This window comes from Periplaneta americana, chromosome 15, assembly GCF_040183065.1.
Source record: "Periplaneta americana isolate PAMFEO1 chromosome 15, P.americana_PAMFEO1_priV1, whole genome shotgun sequence".
Classification (NCBI taxonomy): domain Eukaryota; kingdom Metazoa; phylum Arthropoda; class Insecta; order Blattodea; family Blattidae; genus Periplaneta; species Periplaneta americana.
The window spans coordinates 90,871,791-90,891,143 of record NC_091131.1 but is presented as its reverse complement, the minus strand read 5'-3'; positions in this window follow the sequence as shown (position 1 = coordinate 90,891,143).

Genomic DNA, 19,353 nt, shown 5'->3' with positions numbered 1-19,353 from the left:
ATAAATATTGTTTTTGTTAATTGCAATTTATTTCTTCACTATGATTACAGTAGTAGAATATTTATGTATGTATGTATGTATGTATGTATGTATGTATGTATGTATGTATGTATGTATGTATGTATGTATGTATGTATGTATGTATGTATGTATGTATGTATGTATGTATGTATGTTTTTTTGGTTATTTTATGACGCTGTATCAAGATCTAGGTTTATGTATGTATGTATTTTTTTACTTGGTTATTTAACGACGCTGTATCAACTACAAGGTTATTTAGCGTCAATGGGATTGGTGATAGCGAGACGGTATTTGGCGAGATGAGGCCGAGGATTCGCCATAGATTACCTGACATTTCCCTTACGGTTGGGGAAAACCTCGGAAAAAAACCCTTCCAGGTAATCAGCCCAAGCGGGAATCGAACCCGCGTCCGAACGCAAGTTCGGATCGTGTATGTATGTATGTATGTATGTATGTAAGTATGTATGTATGTATGTATGTATGTATCTTTGTGCGTATGTATGTATTGGCGTTGTAATTGAGGATACTATCGGTGGCAGTTATACAGAATATACAAAATATTTGTATAATAATTACAGCAATAAAATAACATCGAAAAATAAACGTAAAGTTAAGTCTAATTATAATTAAATAAATAAATAAATAAATGCAATAAACCTAGAACTACAAATAAAGACTAGACTACAAACAATGCCTACTATTAAGCATACTAAACAAAAGTAAACTTCTATTTAGACTGACATGCATAGAATATGTGTATCCCCAACGGAAGTTTTATGAAAGTCGCGAAATATAATAATCTATTATTAACTACAAGGGTCGGTCCGGTTGTTTGCAACTACTGTACATAGATAGTATTTACTACCCTGATATAAATACTTTTCTTAGCCCAAGTTAAAGGACAGAATATTATTTATTTAAAATAAGCCTTGCAATTTCTTCACATGTATTATTTTTCACTTTATTGTTAAATTGCACAGAAGTCACAACGCACCGGTATGAGTTCAATTCGTATAACTGAATGAAATCGCAAACAACTTCTCTCTGACAGGACACATGTTTTTTTTTTTTTTTTTTTTTGAGATTCTTGGGGCGCCATAATGTTTTCGAATCCAATTGGTCAATTCTTTCAAAGAACTGTCAAATATTTGATGAATTGGAACCAATTCTTTACTTTAAATAGGGACAATAAAATATTTTTAAAGTACTGTAAGTGGTTTGACAGTAACATTTTTAAAGTTCTCAAAAGTCTTGCAAGCTCTGAATTAACGAAAATTTTATGAAAATTTGATCGTGTACGAGCAGTTTCTTTTAACTTATTGTCTCCTTTTCATTAATACTACCTTCTCCCAAAATAATAGACCCTTTTTTTACACCTTGTATACCACAATTCAAAAGATCGTACACGTTTCAATGTAGCTACCTTAAGTTAATTTCTTACTTAAAACAATGTAATTTTCACGAGTGTTAGGAGGTAATAAATTTCTGCTTCAGACGACTATCTGTAAGTGACACCCACGTTAGAAGCTCAATAGAACAAAAACTGATGCACAGGAGTAAAGAATAATGTGGAAACGATCGTAACCCACTTAATCACATCTCACTTAAACTTATGATTCCACAAACAGAAAATAACAATAAAAGTTTCCCGTGTGTAACAAATGAAAAACTAGTCGCGGCATTCAAGTGGGGGGGGGGGAGAAGAGCAGTCCTCCCTTTCACTGTGAGGAGGAAAGTAAACTAAAGTAATGAATTAAAGGTTCTTTACTAAAGTTTTTGGCACTTTGGGAGTGTAAAAGTTTGACAACTTTGTCCACTATTTAAAATTAGGTCAGCGGTTCATACTTTCCGAGAACAAAATCACAAGTTACGTAGTTTGAGCCGCAGTCCACGCTAGGAATGGAGATCTAAACTTGTGAGAACAATCTGCTGGAATGTTATGAGTATTAATTTGTGAACAGCATTGACCCATTTTCTGGGTCAGTGGTTCTCAACATGTGGAACTTGAAATCATGTTCCAGACTAAACGTAACAAAATTGAAACACGTTCACACAAGCACACGCACCTAATGTCTTCTACCGTCGTCAGCGTTATAATCAAATCTGTCATTGCCATTATCATAGCCAACATCACCTCACATAATTATCACAAACATTATCGTAATGTCTCTCATGACATTCAACATCATAGTCATAATCATTATCGCAGTTACAACATTAATAGCTATCACGACAGTTAATAATATCATCATTAGACGGCGGATCTGTGTGCGGTTAGGAAATGAAACAGCTCAAGGTTGGTTCACAATAAACCGGGAACGGAAACTACAACGAGAACGAGAACGAAAACGGAATTATTATTAAAATGAATGTATTTAAATGTGAGCATTCACATTTAACTATTGTGAATGCTCACATTTAAATATATTTATTTTAACATTTCCGTTCTCGTTCTAGTTGTCCTTTCCGTTTTCAGTTTATTGTGAACCGGCTTTTAGACGCGTCGCGATGTATACTCAACTTCAGGGATAACGCACACAGATCCGTCCTCTAATCTTCACCATTATAATCATAAGAACCACCAATATCATCAACGTCGACAAAATCATTCATGAATTAAAGGGATTTGTGCGTGAATACATGGGAAAATCATTATAAATTTCTGATATTCAAACTGTAGGTGCACAAAACTTGCAGCCATAATTTGATATAATTTTTACAGCATAAAATACTGTAGATAATTTAGGAATAATATGAAGTGTGAGACATATGTTTTAGGCATATAGTTTATTCTTCACTCACTATTACATTCTACGTGCAAAAAAAAAAATAAATTTGCACATAGTATACATATCTCAAATAGAGTAAAGTTGCCTATTTCCGTGATACTCCTAATTCCGTGATACTTTTTTTAAAATTGCATGTCAGTCAAAGCTTTGCCGTTTGACCATAACGACAGATATCTTTGTCGAAACAGTGCATCTTTAGACTACTTTTGAGACATTGGTGAACTTCCTAGCAAAAGACCCAAACCCGTGACATTCAGTGAAAAAAGTATCACGGAATTAGGAGTATCACGGAATTAGGCAACTTTACCTTACACTTTGTATTTGAAAGCAGTACATTTTCAGAACTCAAGTGCATTAAAGGTAGACTATTATTATAACCTGTATGTAATAATTTCAAAAAATATTTCTACAAGAAAGTGTTCATGTTTATTAAAGTGATTTTTTTATAATCACTGAAACATGTATTTTTTTAATTCATTGAAATTAACTTACGAAATATATAACACATATCAGCTGTTAAGGGCAAACTGAGATTTCCAATGAGAAATTCTTTTTCAGAAATATTTGTTTATTATGAGTGTAAGATATAGAGAAGGCTCTAAAATTAAATATTCTAATGTATTATTTTCAAAATGAAAATATTTCACAAGTTTTATGGGCAATGAATCTAAATGGCCTCGGCTGGGTAATAGGCCCTGTTTTGTTTTCCTAACGTTTGCAGCACTTACTCATAATGAGAACAGCTGTTAATGTATGTTTCTCAAGGAGCTGTTGTTGAAGACATATTTTGAGAGTCTGCATCGTTAATTTCAGAGCTCTCTAAATCAAGGAACATTTACTCTGTACTACGTTCTTCCTGGCATTTATTTTCATTAGGTTAATGACAATTAATCTTAGAGTTAAAATGAATATTTTGACTTTAAAATGTCACAGTTGTTTTGAAACTGAAAAAATGAAGAACATTAAGTCATCTGGTAACATCCGTGAAATGGGACAAACAGCTATAAAATATTTACCGATTATGTTTTTGTGAACTAATTGGATGCCATGAGATTTGCATAGCTTTCACGTGGACACTACGAGAATGAATCTCCTTTTTGGTTGAGGCAGAGATCTGAGTTTCACACAATTTGTTAATAAGGTGTGAAGTGAGTTCACAAATATTTTAACATCCGTGACGGAACCTTTTCTTTATTTTCTGCAATAGTAATAGATTTTATTCACAACATTTTTCTTTAAAATGATACTAATCTTTATTGATTCTAATAATAAAAATTTACAAAAGCAATTTCACTTTCAAAATATAGAGTTTGAAAATAGCAAGAATGTAACATCCGTGACAACTGGAGTGACTGATATTTCAAGTATACTGTTTTTACACAAAAGAGCAAATGTTCACGCTTGGGGTAGTTCCAGTTATATGATTACTAGAAGTGATAGAATTAAAATTATTGTAAATAGGAAGTGAAAAATGGAAGTAAAAAAAAATAAAAAAATATCTATACCAAAAGAAGTTAAATAAGGGACATTTCAATTTAAAAAATACACTAATTCTCGTACTGAAAATGTTATTATCAAGTTTATTCAATTCTGGATTTATTTTAACAAACTGATTGTATAATCTTGGTTTATAACATAAGGAATGAATTTGGCCAGATTTTTTATTGCATTTTTTTCAAGTAAAACGTAAATAATAATTGAATATAAGTAATCGCAGAAACATTATTATTATAGTTTATTATAAAGATTATCTTATTAATAACTATTAGTAAAAAAATGAAGCACCTGAAATAATTTCCTTTTATATCCATGCAAATTATTTTTTTTTACATCACTTAATAGTGAACAATACGAAACCTACCCGCCTAAACGTTATATCTCATTATTTTAATATTTATAAATTATTCATTAAATCGCTGTAAAAATTACCGAAACGTTGCAGCCATAACTTTGTCCTCATGACTTTGCGTGGATCCATAATCCTTCTAAGAAACCTAGTATGTAATTTTTTAATATTTTATGCGAAAGAATTGTTATTATTAATATTCTCTACTACCTTATAAGTTCTGAAATCTATACAAAAAAATATTATCAACTTTCTGTGCAACCTATATTAATATTGAATTCTATACAAAAGAATGTGTTACTCTCAACATTGTCTATCACATAAATCAGTTTTAATTCCGTAAAAAAAATGTGTTATCGTCAACATTCTCTACCACCTATATAAATGCTATGCCAGAAATGTTATCGTGAACTTTCGTTTTATCAATTTCCTCGTTCTTTATTGTTCTTGTTCATTTCTTTAAAACTGTTTTATTTTAGTTTATTCAATTTATTTAACTAGCTAGCTAGCGAGTACAAATTAAAATTATAAAACAAAAATGTTTCTAGCCACTACCGTAAGAGCCAGGCTCGTGTGCAGTGTGGTCTTACCCAATAATATAACATAAAATTTACAAAGACAATTTACTAAATATAGTAATTAACTTAATTCAAACCACTAAATAATACAGAAGAGCAAAAAAAAAAGAAATGTTTGTATACTTTGTCTTATGTGGCATCCCTTAATGTTAAGATTTGTTATTCCATTCTTACAATTAAAAAATGTATAACATAAGCTTATACGTATTATAATATGTAAACATATTAAGGATTTTTCCATGCCTTCACATACAAATGACCGATAGAGAATCGCCCGTCCTTATCCAAGTAATATCTACATAGAGAGTTACTCCAAAATCAGGATTTTTTAAAATCGTTTGACCTTGGTTATAATTAATTTGTTGAGCGCTATTTCATTATGAAAAGAATAACAGTTCATGTCACATTACTTTCAGTTGCTTTGGAAACGTTTATATCGAAATGTCACAAATCAGAACTATTTAAGATATTCTTGTATGGATTATAATTTTAAAAAATTCTGTTGCTACTTAATAACATCAAGACCACATGATACACGCATTATCGAAGTTCTTGCTGACTTCATCAGGCACTGTACAGTGTGATAGGTGATGTCTCAAAGTTCAAGACGTGGCGTTACTTTTAGCTTTAATCCTCTGAAATTTAATATTGTGAAATGTTATATTGTGAGATCATTGACATGTCAGACGAAAAGTTCACGCTAGAAAAGAAATTATGTATAACATAAATGTGAAAATTGACTCATGTCGAGAGTTTTAGGCAATTTAGAGTGAAATTCCCTGGTCTATCAGTTGCAAAGTGAGACAGCAAATCGTTTATACGAAATTTAGCAACAGTGTAAATTCTCCTTAAAATTCATGTTATAGGTACCGGTAATTGAACGGGTTACATCAGCTTCTTGTCTATGCGGATAACGTGAATATCTTAGAAGAAAATCCGCAAACGATTAGGGAAAACACTGAAATTTTACTTGAGGCAAGTAAAGCGATAGATTTGGAAGTAAACCCCGATAAGACGAAGTATATGATTACGTCTTGTGACCGTAATATTATACGAAATGGAAATATAAGAATAGGAGATTTATCCTTCGAAGAGGTGGAGAAATTCAAGTATCTTGAAGCAACAGTAACAAATATAAATGAAACTCGGAAGAAAATTAAACGCAGAATAAATATGGGAAATGCGTGTTATTATTCGGTTGAGAAGCTTTTATCATCCTAGTCTGCTGTCGAAAAATCTGAAAGTTAGAATTTATAAAACAGTTATATTACCGGTTGATCTGTATGGTTGTGAAACTTGGAACCTCATTTTGAGAGAGGAACAGAGATTAAGGATGTTTGAGAATAAGGTTCTTAGGAAAATATTTGGGGCTAAAAGGGATGAAGTTACAAGAGAATGGAGAAAATTACACAACGCAGAATTGCACGCATTGTATTCTTCACCTACATAATTAGGAACATTAAATCCAGACTTTGAGATGGACAAGGCATGTAGCACGTATGGGCGAATCCAGAAATGCATATAGAGTGTTGGTTGGGAGACCGGAGGGAAAAAGACCTTTGGGAACACCGAAACGTAGATGGGAAAATAATATTAAAATGGATTTGAGGGGTGTGGGATATGATGATAGAGACTGGATTAATCTTGCACAGGATAGGGACCGATGGCGGGATTACTTGAGAGCAGTAATGAACTTGTGGGTTCCTTAAAAGCCATTTATAAGTAAGTATTAAGTTTTGAAACATCATATATTTGGTCCCTTCCATGAAGCTGTTACCGAATTCAACCGTAAATCTGATGTGCAAGTTAATCATAAGGTAATGTTAAAGTCACTGACATGTTAATTATTTATTTTATATTAAATCTGTTCAGTTCTCTGAAGATTATCCCACTTGAATGGGTTTATTCTAAAGTAAGCGTCATTTCTATCGAGTATCAATTTGATCAGAAGTGAATTTTTTCCAACTGGAAAGTGTCAGCGATACGTATAGCAAGCGATTTTTCTATCATGTCCAAAGTTGGAAATCTTTCCAGCTCTCCTTAATTCCAGGATACAAAGAAAAACTCGTAATGGTCTTCATTTATCTTCCGCTATTCGTGTGCACCGGCTCAGGAACATTCGCAATCATCAGTCAACAAAAATGTGTCGTTCTTCTTACTGTCCCTTCCGGTTCCGTTCTCACACGCAGTAGCTGATACAATTCCCCCTCCAGCCTACATCCCTATGTACAGGAAAAAGTGTCTCACAGCAACACCAGAAAGCGTTATTAATCAAGACTTCGCAGTTCCACGTTAAGGTTCTAATTAGGAATGTATTCAACGCAGACAAATCGATACTTTCTAAGTGAAAAGTTGGTCTCAGAGATAACGGAGAGAAATATCATGGGTTATGAATGTATAGAATTATTCCGGTGCCTTAGTTACAAATTTCTATAAAGTTATATAGTAAAAAAATAATTAAGAAACCTTGAACCCACATCTAACGTTGGATAACGTTAAGTATTAGGTCTTGTCTTAAAACAACTTTACCTTAGCATTAAAATGGTGTTGGGAGTGTTGAGATAGATATTTGTAGTGTCTTTGCTTGGGATTTGCGTTGTTTGTACTCACACATGTATTCGGCATTCGTCTTTTATCGTTCGGGTACATTAGTACTAGATTGGGAATTAACTTTCTCTTCACGTTTCCTTTTCCTATTAAGTCTCGTATATTCTGTGCGGCTTATTCCTGTGGACATATTTATCTGTGCATGATGTCATACGCTTGCAGTTGTTAAGGTTATTGTATCAAGCTAAACCCTAAGAGATGGATCAAACGGGATTGCGCTCTTGCGAAGGTCACGTTTATTAAAGTATTTCACTCTCAAAATGTCCTCATCCAACTTAATTGTTTTAACTGTAGCAAGCAGTTGAAAGTTTGTAAAATTAGGAAAAATATTACGTTTTGGGGTTATTGCCGAAACAGTGTATAACTTTATGTTTGGAATAAAATAAATATCATTTTTGTAGGTCTTTCATTTGCATTATAACATAGTCCTATTCATATTAATATGCCATTCTTATTAAGTTATTAGCAACCAAAGACGGAGTTACGTGTTACGCGAAAATCTGACCATTTCATCCTAGTGAATAAAAATGTTATTTAACGTTAAATCTAGGACAGTAATGATTAAATAATCAACAACTTCAAATTGGAATGGAATGGAATTTAACTGAGGGTGGCACGGACGGCTCAGCACTGTGACCTATTGAGATCTACTGCGCTAACCCTCTATATGGAATTAGTTGCATGCCATAGATCCCCTACGCGCACCGCCCTAACCACGTGACTCCCTTAACGACCGGTCCCTACAGCCGACAGAATCCATATACCATTCCTGCTTCGGCAAATTCCTCCAAGGCCCCCCTGTCGGTCCAAGGCGAAAGTCCTCCCCTGAATAGGTCCGCCTCGGGTGCCATTGCAGAAGCCATCCAACATCGCTGAACTACATTCCACGGAAGCCGGTCGAGAGAGTCAGCAGCTTCGGGAGGCCGCCGGTAGAGTGATCTGAAAAACCAGAAATGGGATGATGAGGAAAGGATGATTGGGAAGGAAAGGAAATGGTGAAGATGAGTGGGATTCCAATCGCCTGATAAAGTTACCTCATATTCACCCATAGGAGTCAGGGAAATACACCGAAAAAAACCGGAATCGAACCCGGGACCGCTGGTTCGGAGTTAGACTCGCTAACCTCTCAGCCACAACGGTGGACTTCAAATTGTATCTCTCGCAAAATTATTTTCCAAACTTCTCTTTATGCATTCTCGGTTGCCATTCTCAGATAAAATTTAGCAATAATAACAATAATAATAATAATAATAATAATAATAATAATAATAATAATAATAATAATAAGCAGCACACTTGAATCGACATGCAAGAGTTCCTCCGATACTTGGAGTTCTAAATACAGCTCTAACTTTTCTCATGAATGGATTATTATGAAGAAAAAAAATTCCTACAGTCATTCAAGTTTCAAAGTTAAGAAATGTAAAAGTTACCCTTGCAATAATTGTAATTATATAGCCCCCTCACAACTACAGGAGTTATTCTGAGACAGTACGGAAAAGGTGTAACTAGGACTCAATGGTATAATGAACGTGTAAATGGAATTTAACTTATGGTAAAAAAAAAAGTCACATAGTCGTTATGTCCACCAAAATTCTTACAGAAAAGTCTTCTCTGTCACTTAGAATTATCAGCCTAATGATAACCACTATAATGAAAATAACACCAACGACTATTAGGTTTATTAATAATTTATAACATGACTTACTAAATACGATGTGTGTATGCATGTATTCAGGATTATTCTATGAAGAGTGAGACATATCAAAGTTTTAAAATTATGAGCCAAGGTGGGATATTTATTTTAACCACTGCCTATATTCTTTATTTCCTTTTAAAAATGATATATTGGTGGGAAACTACTTTCTTCATGAAACTCAGCTTCAAGATAATATTAACAATAATTGCTGCTTGATTTGTTACGCAAATTTCAGTGATTTTAGGTCAGCAATTTCTTACTTTATATCATGATATAAGTAAACTCTTTTAAGTTTTGGTTTCTGAAAAGGCCTGAGTTGCAAAATATAATGAGTAACTTTATACTAAGACACACATTATACAATTTTTTAAATTGGTCTACTAGGAAAGTATATGATCATGTGTCGTGACCAGAACATAGTACGAAATGAAAAATAAAAATTGAAATTTATTCTTTGAAAAGGTGAGAAAATTCAAGTACCTTGGAGCAACGGTAACAAATATAAATAACACTAGAGAGGAAATTAAACACAGAATAAATATGGGAAATGTCTACTATTATTCCGTTGAGAAGCTTTTACCATCCAATCTGCTCTCAAAAAAGCTGAAACTTAGAATTTATAAAACAGTTATATTACCGGTTGTTCTGTATGGTTGTGAAACTTGGACTCTCACTTTAAGAGAGGAACAGAAGTTAAGGATGGTCGAGAATAAGGTGCTTAGGAAAATATTCGGGACTAAGAGGAATGAGGTTGCAGGAGAATGGAAAAAGTTACACAACTCAGACCTGCAAGCATTGTATTCATCCAGAAATGCGTATAAAGTGTTAGTTGGAAGGCAGAGGAAAAAATGACCTTTAGCGAGGCCGAGACGTAGATGGGAGGATAATATTAAAATGGATATGAGGGAGGTGGGATATGATGGTAGGGACTGGGTTAATCTTGCTCAGGACTGGGACCGATGGCGAGCTTATGTAAGGGCGGCAATGTACCTCCGGGTTCTGTAAAAGCCATTTGTAAATTAGTCCTGCTAGAAATTCTATGATTTTTTCGTTGCACATCGTTTTTTAATGTATGAATGATATACTGTAATGTCTTGTTTGCATAAATTGTACTTCAAAATAATTGTTGTACTAAGTAATTCTGACCGCGTAATGTGAGAGACAGAGAACTGTACTGTGGCAAAAATCTAGAAGATTTAAATATATTCTACAGGAATCAATTTCTACTCAGTGAACACCATTATATTGTGATGTTCAACAGAAAATACCGTATCTCCCCAGTTTTTAAAAGAGCAAAGCTTGCCATTATTCTGTTTTCATATAGAATCCATGTCCTTTTCTTATAATGTGAGTGACAGTAGGCTACATTTTATTTTTTTTTCTTATTAATTAATTATTATTTCTCAAATAAAAGTACATCTATATTATTTTAATGTACCGAAGTACATATGATATTTCCATGCAGATATTCTGCGTCATCATACGATGAAAGAGTAATGGAACGGAGAAAAATTCTCTCCGGCGCCGGGATTTGAACCCGGTGTGGCTTAGTGGATAAAGCATCAGCACGTAGAGCTGAAAACCCGGGTTCAAATCCCGGCGCCGGAGAGAATTTTTCTCCGTTCCATTACTCTTTCATCGTATGATGCAGAATATCTGCATGGAAATATCATATGTACTTCGGTACATTAAAATAATATATATGATATGCGTAAATCACTTCGTGATTTAAGACGGAGCTTATTCCGTCGGATCCGGCCAACTAGTCACTCATAACGAGTGCACCTCAGCACATGTGTGGACTTCGGTCCTACGTTCATAGACATCTATGACGTAGTGCAGAGGGCGGCCACTAGAGGGAACCCAAGAGTTGGAGCTTAATCCGAGACGATTCTGTCCGACGCCGGGGTGGTATCCGGTGTGGCTTAGTGGATAAAGCATCAGCACGTAGAGCTGAAAACCCGGGTTCAAATCCCGGCGCCGGAGAGAATTTTTCTCCGTTCCATTACTCTTTCATCGTACAAAAGTACATCTATTTTCAGCCTTTCTCTTGGGCAATGAAATATCTTATGAATTTGAAATATACAATTAAAAATAGAAACAGTTTAATTAAGAATGTGTGGTGAGAGTTGTTATATTGCAATGGGAATGACCGTGGAATAACCCTTCAGTAATTTCTGCCTGATTCTATAGTAAACGACTTTCCACCTTCTCTTGTCTTTTCTGGTCTCTCGTGTGAGGCTCACAATGCATTGTGAGGCGTTGAATTATTTCCTCATCCACTCAATACATTCCCTTCAAATATAAATCCATGCTCTTCTGTTTTGTAATTCATTACGTATAGGTCTACCAATAATTATTTTCTAATATTTACATTAGGAATTTTATTCATTCTTCCATATTATTTTATATGGTGTAGTGCATGCGTTTGTGTGATCCAATGCCTACCCACTTGACTTATTTAATATGTTGAAGGATATATTTTGATTTCGACTGTTTCTTTTCTTCTGCAGGCACTTTGAGCCATGCTAAACTTCTCGGTGTGTAGAGGTAACTTAATTATTTAATTAAACGAAACCAAATGTGTTGGCGTTTGTCTGAAGTTGGAAGTAGCTGGTAGTTTCAAAATATTGCAGACTTTATATTTCAACTCACACTTTCCAAGGACGGAGTATTAGTAGTTGGAGTTGGAATAAGTAGTTTCAAAAAGTTGTAGGTTTTACATTTGAACACACGAAAGATATACGTCTGAAGCTGTAAGCAGTTAGTAATCCTAAATTTTGTAGAACTTCGTACTTCAACGCACACATTCCAAGGTCAGCAGCGACATATGAAGTTGGAATTGGTTAACTTAACCCAACTTCACGCTTTTGTAGTCACTCGTGACCTTGTAATTTGTGTACCGAATTGTAAAGCAAAGAAAAACAATCCCATTACAAGCCCGACAGATCCTTAGAATGATGGGATGTTGTCTCCCACCGCAAAGGTAATTACTATTGAATAAGAGTATACATTTATTTTCAGTGCTCTGTGCTGGGCGCTTTTGATTTTTTTTTAAGTAGGTTACTTTACGATACTTTATCAACATCTTAGATTATTTAGCGTCTGAATGAGATGAAGGTGATAATGCCGGTGAAATGAGTCCGGAGTCTAGCACCGAAAGTTACCCAGCATTCTTTGCTTCTTGGTACTCATTTCTGTTAGAGAGTGAGTGAACCCCAGGGCTCTAGTGCGCCCAGAAGGATTAGATAAATAGCAAAAATTCACGACCTCATCGGGAATCAAACCCGCAACTTTCGGGCTTGTAGCCGCAACGTCTTAACAGCTACTTTACCACTTGTTCCGTAACAAAATGTACAGTTTCAAAATTCTGCGCCATTCACACTTCAATATGTACCTTGCAAGGTCATGAACCATCTAAATAGGCCTACAGAGTTGAAATCAGTAGTTTCAAAAAGTTAAAGTAATTGAATCACTAAATACGAAAAGGGAATAAGTCACCTTCAATTAGTTTTGAGAAAAACACAAATAACTTCTGCACATAACGAAACGTAAACAAATTGCATCGAAAATATTTCTATGAACGAATCGTGACTACACAAGATATTTATGTAAAAACAATGTGTATTTCTCAATTTATCCTGCCCTATAGAAACAATTTTTATGTGTGGACTTCTTCCCCTTTCATATCTAACGAAATATATTGTAAAAATATTAAACAAAATATATCATTATCTCTATTATTCAAATTAATAGCTTTATTGTATGCCATTTTATGAACAACAGTACAGTGTAACACATAGAAACATTGAAAATAGTCGGTTATTACATAAACAAAAAAAATTGTGTTGGGAATTATTTTCTTTTCATATCTAACGAAATATGCTATGAAAGTATTAAACAAAATGTATCATTATTTCTATTTTTAAAAACAAAAGCTGTATTGTATGCCAATTTATGAACAATAATAGAGAGTAGCGCATAGAAACATTGAAAGCTGTGGACCAAACAATGTACTACTTTGAATTTTCTTATTAATCTTCTGTGTTGTTATCAGTAGTGGACCATGGTATGTTCCGATTCCAGAATTCTTTCACCTCCTTAGGTATGAACTTCACCAATTTCTTAATATCCTCAATTTTGAGTTTGTTTATCGGGCATTGTGTTGCATAGGCCTTTTCTATGGGCAAATTGAAAATAGCATTATTCCTTGACAAGAGCTCAGAAGTGTGATAATCAAACCATCAATATTTTCATATGCCACAATTCTGCCAGGTTATAAGCACACACACATGAAATACTGTGAAATATTAAAATGTATCTTTTCATAGGTGGGGATGGTTCGTCCAATATACTCTACTGAAAGTGTATTCTTCTCTTCTAGATGCCAGGAACAACAAACTTGAATTTCTTATGAGAAGGGCACAAGTCGTGGACTAAGTTCCTTTCCAAAGTACACATGAAAACTGAAGTATTGAAATATAGACTAACGAGATGCGGGACCTGTTCGCTTTTCGTGCAGAATGAAAGAGCATACCTAAATTAGTATGACTGCAGTCTTAACTCATTTTTATCAAAACTGTGGCTTATTCCCTTTTTATATTTAGTGATTCAATTACAATTTGACACAGTTAAATAATAATAATAATAATAATAATAATAATAATAATAATAATAATAATAATAATAATAATAATAACAATAATAATAACAATAATAATAATAATCAACAGGGTTAGAGTATTCTTCCCGATCCGGTGAAGTCATAAGAGAGAGGGGGGTGCCACTCTAACAGAGTTAAAATGTACTAAAATTAGGTACGTCATATACTTGTCTAATATTAATTCCCACAAATAAACCATCTCGAATCTATTCACAAAAATCCCATCAAATAATTTCTATGGTTGTTTACTTTCATAATATTCTGCAATAATGGTTCAATAAATCAAAGACACCCTGTATTATAAAAGCTTATATCCCGCAGTTTTACCCCAGAATCCGATCCCAAACTTCCCTTCTCCTTCCTTCCACTTACTTCAGATCTTAAGTTGGAGTTTGGAGAGGGGAAAAGGAAATACTTTGAAGTATGTGCTAAATGTTCTGGAAAATAATGACTGATCGTCGTGGAGGCCTTCCTATACCACACACACACATACACACGCGAATAAAGAGAGAGAGATGACAGAGACGAGCATACAGGAAGAAAAGAGACAAGAACTGAACAAGAGAGAGGAGGTAGAAGTTGAAGCATTCCTCAACCATAATAGTGGGGGCCTATTAACAATAAGCTGTAATGTAAGATCTAAAACTCTTTTCTTTTCACTAGAGCTGGCTTGAGTACTACAAGTTTAAGATATACAGGATTTACCCATCCTCCCACTAGGACCAGAGATGCATGAATACGCTATACAGCGCTGTGTGTATGTGTAAGGGCAAATTCCAGCTCACCCCGATTCTCTCTCCCTCTTACTCTCTCTTACACTGAGTTGATGACTATACAGAAGCTCTAAACTTGCCTTTATTGTTCCCAGTTAGCCTCCCCTCTCCTCTCCTCCCCTAGTGTATACGTGTTGTTGTGTTTAATGCTCTCCGAATATGTGTCAACGGCTTTACAGCTAGAGCCCATTCCGATATTCAGCCTGTAGTCTCGATGACGAAAGCATATGTTTGCCATGACGAATGGCTTTCTTGGAGACAATATAGGTAAGGAAGTGCCATTACGAACAGAAGGTCTTTGTTTTGGACTAAGGAAAAGCGAGGGTAAAGGTTCATTCAAATTTTTATTTTGAAAGTTTCATTTACGCATAGGCGGAACAGAACTGAAGGCCCACTACTTTAAAGTAAAGATGAAGATGAAGAAGAAGAAAAAAACGTATACCTTTTATTTTCACTGATAAATTTGACATGTTTCTGTCGGTGTAAGTTCTTATATTTTCATAATATTATAACAGATTCTTTCGTATGGTATACACCAGAGACGAACAACAATCGAGAAAGCTAGACTAACAGCGCTCGCAAAGCAGAAAACCCGCACGACAATGTTGTATATGTCGTGTCGTTGACGTAAAGACTGTTTGTGTTTCGAGATGTCGAGATTGGTCACTCCCGAAGTCTCGAACGACAAGGAGCCTTGAATCGCCACAGTTGTTTATACCTGACTGAACTTTTATCTACTTTGGCAACTGTTATATATGTATAAACAATCAAATAGCCTATTTGAAACATCTCTATCTTTCAGTGTATAATAATCCGTTCCCCAGTCTTTATTTAATTACTAGGCTCTTATTAAAAGGTAGGAATTTTCTCTTCATATGTTTGAGATTAAGTGTGCAATCTCAAGTAAAAATATATTAACGTTATGTTTTCTGTTTCTTAGAAATTCAAATTTATCTGAGAATTGTTTTTTTCTTTCTATTTATATAATCATAGGTAATATCATATAATAGAACCAGAACATTTTGATAACTAAGATACTGTTCTGTTTTGTTTTTTTTTTTTGTCTCATTTAAACATTTATAATATTATTTATTTCAATGATTTATGTTATTCAGAATTACAAAATCTTTCCATGCCGACGAAATGCTATTTCGAGAAAGATGAGCAAGACTCGAAGCACACGAGAATGTTGAGATGAGACTCGAAAGACAAATGCAACGAACACAGCGAGCGAGAGCGGCAGTTAGTTTTGTTCATCTCTAGTATACACTATACATCTGTAAATTAATCTCTGTAATCTTCTCTGGTCAAGGGTTTTCTTTAAGTTAATAAATAATGAAATACTGACAAAAAAATACACTTTTCAGTTTACTGAATTTCTCTATTACGTTACATTTTACATCTCTGATGACACAGTTGGATGATATATGAAACAGCAACAATAACATAATCATAAAGATCACATAACATTAGGGTAACATTGTAAAAGGTTGCTGCCAGAAGTAAATCAGGATGCAGGAAATCCAAATAAAAATGATTCAAATTTATGAATAATTATCAACAAATGCATTCTAGAAATGAAATGTACGAAAAAACAGGTTACTAAAACTCTATGTAATAAAAAACAGATATATGTCTAAATGAAGAATAATCTTTGAGGACTTTTTATGTATAACTGTTAGGCTACATCACAGAAGTAAAGGACTACATCAGGGTTGCAGAACTGGAGAAGAAAGGGGTGGAAGCATGGGGAAAGAGTTCGTTCCCCTATCCACAAGGCCGGAGCCTTCAATGACGTTTCTGTGACGTCTGGCAAACACACTGTTCTCTCTTCTCTTCTCTCCCTACCGTACAATGACGTGAGGGTTGCAGGGAAGGGATGAGTTACGTGTTCCGGTTTATGACGTGTGCTTCAATTGCAGCACAGTTTTGCATCCCTGAACTACATGAAGGAAGCGGACGTAACTGATAGATCAGATCTCTTGAGGATTTTTTTAAGAACAACGTATGTCAAAATTCATATAAATAAAGGACTGATATACCTGAATAAAATGTGAGGATATTTGAGATCTGCTTATGTTTAACAGGTGAGCGTAAAAATAAAGAACTGCATAAAGAAAAACAGTTATTTCTAACTTAAAGATGACCCTTGACGACTTCGCACGTATAACATACACATTGCACAAAGAAGAAAAAGTAGACAAATATATAAATACAATATGAAGGCTCCTGAGCACATCTCAAACGTAATAAGTTTCCACAGAAATGAAGTATTGCCAGAAGAAAAGCAAGTATATATCAAGCTGAAGGATGAAAATGTCTGACGTTCTGTAATGCATAAAGTATACACCATAAAGATCATATAATGGGTGAAGAAGAGTGCACATATACTTACATAAGATATGAAGATTCCTGAAGACCTCTTATACGTAACAGGTAAGCCTAGAAATAAATACTTATAAGAAGAAAAGTGAAAATACGTTTAACTGAACGATAACAACTCCTGACGTTCTGTTATACGTAATGTGTACAGCATAGAAGTTGAAAACTGAATGAATAAAATCAAGCATAACTTATGTATAAATGCAATATGAAGGCTCCTGACAATCTCTCTCGTGTAACAGACACACCATAGGTCTGAAAAACTACATGAAGGTACTCCTATGCCTGCTTGGAGGATGAAATCATCTGACTTCTGACGCTCTCTCATACTACCCGGCAAACGAACTTCCGACTTGACCTTGTAGGTAAGAGCACTGCAGTCGACCAGATTACTGTTTACGATACGATACAATGACGTCACAGCGTTGTTGCACATATTTTCCGCGTCGGAAGTTCGCTTTGCCGTATAGTACATATCGCATACACCATAGAGACTAAACATTAAATGAAGAAAGTAGAGAGGTACATGTCCAAATACAATATACCGATTATATTTTGACATCTGGGAAAAAGACATCGCTGACGAGAGAATTCTGAAGAAGGAAAATGTAGTCTAAATATTTCTTTTTAGATTATACATGTTGAAATTTATATTTGTGAATTTATAATTGTATTTTCCTGCCGAGGAATACCTCCGCATTGAGGAAACTCGCGATAATAAATCAGATTCCTGAGGCATCTAGTACGTAAAAATTGCATCAGAAGAATAAGGAAGTGCAAAGAAACACAAGTATCTGTCTAACTACTAGATGAATATTTCTCAATCTGGACAGTACTGTCGCTTGTGAAGTTGGTAAATTTTAAGGGTTCAATGGAGGGACATTTAGATTTTTATGGATATTGCAGAAATAATTTTTCGTTAATAATAATAGACAATAAAATATTCAACAAAAGAGTCTTAAATTTGTTTTTCAAAATAGCCTATATGTTCCATGATTTTGAGAGTACGTATAATTACTAACGTTCATAAACATTTAGTAAAATTTATGTTTTAAAGTAGGCTACGTAACTTTGTTCATAAGAAGTTTGAGCTAACAAGCAAACGTTCTGATTGCAGCAGATAAAAAAGTAAATTTTTTTTCTTCCACCATGTTAATAATGTCAAAAGAAGTGCTTATACAAATTTTGGCCATTCGACCGCAATTACGAGGGCCGTAAAAATATAAGTTCGCGAGGGGCCGCTAACAGAAAAAAAAACACAATTTCATTGGACAAATTTATTGGAACGAAAACAGCAATTGTTGAGCTATTTTTCAACATATTTTCCATCGGAACTAAGACATTTCTCATAATGAGATCGACAGTGAGAGGTGCAGACGCAGTCAAACGCTGGTTCCGATCTGAGGCGGCTGACTTCTACGACACAAAAATTGATCCCATGGTATGACAAATGTCTCAATTCCAGTGGGAGATATGTTGACAAACAGCGCAACAATTGCTGTATCTGTTTCAATAAACATTTCCATGCAATTGTGCTTTTTTCTATAAACAGCCCAAGGGAAAATCACTTTCTGGACGGCCTCGTAATTGCGGTCGAGTGGCCAAAATTTGTATAAGCACTTCTTTTGATATTATTAACACGGTGGAAGAAAAAAATTTAACTTTTTTATCTGCCCCCATCAGAACGTTTGCTTGTCAGCAACGAAAGGAATGAAGTTTTTTATGATTATTATTTTATTTTAATACGAGAATGTATTGTCCATATGACAAGAAATCATTTACACGAAGATGTGAGGGTAGACCACCGTTCATTAGAAATGTGGAAAAATTCTACACTTTCAACAGGTAACAAAATTATAATTCTTTCTGTCCTTTGTTCTTTTAATAACATTTTATTTTATACAATATTTACACTGAAATAATTAAATATGAATACAATGTAACATGAATTTAAGGTTATTATCCACTAATTTCAAAACGCTTATGCCATTCTAA